At 41.7% G+C, this 4248-nt stretch overlaps 1 non-coding gene across 1 annotated transcript; it reads right to left on the bottom strand.

The window, feature by feature from the left end:
• Positions 1-565: 565 nt before the first annotated feature.
• On the bottom strand, positions 566-637 carry Trnah-gug (transfer RNA histidin (anticodon GUG)). Its single transcript has one exon. It is a non-coding gene; the product is annotated as a tRNA-His (tRNA).
• Positions 638-4248: the final 3611 nt, after the last annotated feature.

Below are 4248 nucleotides of genomic sequence, written 5' to 3'. Positions count from 1 at the left end.
AAATGGTACATTCTGAGGCATAGTTAGACTATGAATTTAGGTCTTTATTAGTAGTTCTAGAAACACTTGAATCTTGATTGTGCTAATAATTAATAATAAATTCAAAACTTTCCCTACTGAGTAACTTAGATGGGGTCCTGAAACTTTATTGCCAAGGGCCAGAGACAATTGAAGGAGGTGTTGCTTCTCTGATGTCATTGAAGCCGATTATCATTAGAGAGGTGCAAGGTCCTCCCTAGAAAAAAGATGTACACAAATTTGTACGTCAAATGTTGCTTCTGGGGCATATTTAGATTATGCATTAGGTATATTAGTAGCTCTAAACGCAACGTGCTAATAAATATTGTATTTTGTGTGAGAGGGAACTGGGATATACACTCATAGTAGTGGTATAACTCTTCCCTGGCTGAATGCCCAAAAATAAATCACATGACTGCACTTTTTCCACCCAGAATGACGATCCGCGGCGGGGAAAGTGGTTCCTTAGTTTTTTTCTTCCTGTGATCTAAATAATATCGACCAAACAGTAACGGTGACGGCCGGAAAAGAAGAAAGAAAAAAGTAATGCCGTGACCAGGATTCGAACCTGGGTTATTACGGCCACAACGTAATGTCCTAACCTCTAGACGATCACGGCATGCCATCTGGCTGATGCTTCAAGATGTGAGTCAAATAATATATAAACTAATGTTCCCAAGTTGCGCAATGTTTTTCTTGGAGGTTGAAGATTATATAATCTGTTTGGTAAATGATTATAAAATGGAATTTGGATATGTGAGATTTACTGTTCTTAAAGCTGTTTTGAGCCTTCATCTTCCTCTTTATAGTACAGCAAGTAACTATGAAGGAAAATGCTTTCTTAAAATTTTGACTTTCACATGGAACGGTACTGATATCATATATGCTAGAACAAAATTTGTGAACAAGAGAACATATTTGGTTGCACATAAAAACTTAACAAAAGCGTACAATATTGAAACAAAAGTTTATTCGAATTAATATGCATAAATAAAACTTGGCTTTGCATTAAATTCTGTAAATTAGGTCTAAAAAATGAGAAATTGGGATTGAATATAAACGGCGTGTATCGGTTCCCCTATTCTTTGCCTTACATTCTCTGTGTACAGTAGCCGCCTTTTCATGACGCGCATGCGCAGAGTAAATGACAACATATATCAGTAAGTGGATTGACCATTCTGGCAGATTCTGTGCTAGAACAGCCGATTTTGTCTTAGATCTAGCAGAAATTACATCGGTTCCCTTTCTTTTAATCTCCCTTACCCGAATTTCCAGGGTTTTGCATCATTGTGTGTCAAGAATGATTCATTGAGAAGCTGCTTGCCTCGTTTACGAACAAAATAATTCTTCTTTCTGACTGTAAATTTACTCCATTGCCATTAAACCGCGAGTTTATCATTGCAGCAAACTTTTCAACACGTCAATGACACAAAGATTTTTTGCAGAACCATAAATCCCAATCGCATAACTTATCCAAGACAGATAGTTAATCAATACTATGTTGCATTTGCCCTCACAACATTAGCAGACTTTGGCTTATATATTTTGAGTGCATTTTGGACAAGATGGAAAAGTAACTCCCTGTTAAAACTTTAACAAGGTCACACGTCAAGTGGAGCATATAGCCTTATTCTAGCAAGTTTTCCCTCGAAATGCTGTTTAGAATATTGCTGTAATACAAAACTGACCAGCTGTCATTTCAATTTCGACATTGGCGTGCCCATATCCCGCTCGCGCGTGATCAGCCCTTTTCATGCTAGGCCAGAATCAAAATTCTAACAGAAAATAAGCCTTCTAACTTAAGAAAATATAAAACTGGTCACTTTCAAAACCATGGAAACGATTATAGCAATTCAGACAGAAAGCACGGAAACTCAACCGGAGGAGATCCAAGATGTCATAAAAACTGTGGAAGTCCAAAACCAAGAGACTATCGAAACAGAGCAAGTTGTACATTTGGAAGTTGAGGTAAATGTAGACCCACCACCCGATCCTGTGCCTAACGTTAATGAACTCAACCAAGAACATTTGGAAGAACCGGTCAAACTAGAAGAGCAACAGGAACCAAATCAATTGATTGTAAGCAATGAAAACTTAGAAGATGGAGAGAATACTGAAGAAAGACCCGACGAAGAATCTGAAAATCTCACGACAGAAGAATCAAAATCTGAGGACAAAACACAGACAACCCCACAGCCAAGAAGAGGCCGTGGGAAACGTGTACCGAAGAAGCGTCGAGCAAAGTCATTTCCAGGAGAAGATGGTTCAGAAAATGATTCACCAAGGAAGCAAAAGATTTACGCCCAAAGATTTAGAGATGAATGGTTATTGGATCCAAAATTCTCAGATTGGTTAGATAAAGTTGCAGGGAATACACAAAAGGCTAGATGTACTAAGTGCCAGTGTCTAATCCAAGCCAAAAAATCGAGCCTTGAATCACATGTTCAGTCTGAGAAACACAAAGGTATCAATGACGATGATTTATTTGATGATGATGGTGAACCGGAGACAATAGTGATTCAGGCAGATACACTCATGCCCACAGAAACAGAACAAGCAGCAGCTTTGGCAGAGAATTTACAGGCTTCGGTGGTATCTGAGAACGATGCAGACCGTACAGAGGGAGACTTGTCTTCCTTGTCGAAAACCAAATTGTCTTACATTGAAAAACGACGTGTCATGAGACAAGAATTGGAACGGCAAACACAGAGGGCAGAGATGAAAATATCTGCATGGACTGCCGAGAACCATATTCCCTTCCGTGCATTGGAGTCACTTACTGCAGTGTTAGCAGACAGCTTCTCAGACTCGAGAATCGCAAGGAAATTGAAGATGAAACGCACCAAAGCTGCATGTGTAGTGTACAACGTCATTGGGAAAGATTTTATCGAAAGTGTGGAGAGGAGCTTGCAACAGGTAACAGAGCTAGGTAAGACCAGGTATTCTCTTATCATCAACGAGATTGCCATACCAACTTCAGAATCTGAGACACAAATGGCCATTGTTGTGAAGTACTTTGATGGTTCCACTCTCTGCACCAGGTTGCTAGGTCTGATATCGGTTTCGGAACAGACTGCGGATACGTTGTTCGAAGAACTTTCGAAATGTGTAGCCAGCAAAGGCTTGAATATTACAGAATGTATTGGTTGGACAGTGCTCAGTGCGGATCCATGTGATCTGCTCCATGGACAGATCAACAGTTTACGGACTCGACTGATGGAAGTGAATCCAACCATCATCGCTTTCCGGTGCACGTGCCACAACGCTGCTCTCGTTGCTTCTCACGCATGTGAGGTATTGCCAAGTGGTTGTGAGAAGTTGGTGCATGATATCTACAACTTCTTTGCACGACATAACAAACGTACCACTCAGTTTGGAGATTTCCAGGAGTTCACAGAAATCCAACCCCATCGTCTTCTCAAACCCTTTCAGACCCAGTGGTTGAGTCTTCTGCAGTGCATCTCCAGTATCGTAGACAAATGGGCAGCACTCTTGTCTTTTATGCAAGATCAGTTAGCATCTACCAAAAATCATCGTGCTAAGGACATATTAGATTCCATGAGCAACCCATACAATAAGTTGTTCTTTGAATTTCTTACGTTTGTCCTTCCTAAGATCAGCCAGCTGAGCCTGACCTCCCAAGGTACATCGCCAACAGTCGACAAAGTCCATGACCATATCTCGATGCCCTACAAAGATCTTTTGGCCCTATACATGCAACCGGCGTACATCAAGCAAAATCCTGTTTCTCATCTGAGCCCTACAAGTGAATTTCACATGCAACCTCTGGAGAACACCTACCTCGGTACCACAGTCATGCGAGGCTTGGGAGCCTTGTCAGAACCGCCAGAGTCTAAGGGCCAATTTGTCGCCGTTTGTCGCAACTTCATGATGACAGCCTGCCAACAGATCCAGCAGAGGTTTCCGTTGGACGACCCAATCCTGGTCGCCGCCAGCAAAATCAGTGTAGAGAGTGTCAAGTCTGGCAAAGTGGTATCTTTTGTCTCAGAGGTGATGTGTCACTTCCCACAGATCTTGGAATTGACCAACGAGCAAGACGTCGACAACCAATGGAGAAATCTGGTGTTCGACGACGAACTCAAGGGTGACTTGGAGTTTGACGTCTTCTGGGGGAAAGTGATGAGCAACGCCAAATATGCATCGCTGTGGTTCTGCATCAAAGCCATCATGATGCTACCGATACCTAACAGCGACTCGGACCGGCTCTTT

This window comes from Apostichopus japonicus, chromosome 5 (assembly GCF_037975245.1).
Source record: "Apostichopus japonicus isolate 1M-3 chromosome 5, ASM3797524v1, whole genome shotgun sequence".
NCBI classification, from domain to species: domain Eukaryota; kingdom Metazoa; phylum Echinodermata; class Holothuroidea; order Aspidochirotida; family Stichopodidae; genus Apostichopus; species Apostichopus japonicus.
The sequence above is the reverse complement of the archived record's forward strand: the minus strand, read 5'-3'. Positions and strand labels throughout refer to the sequence as shown.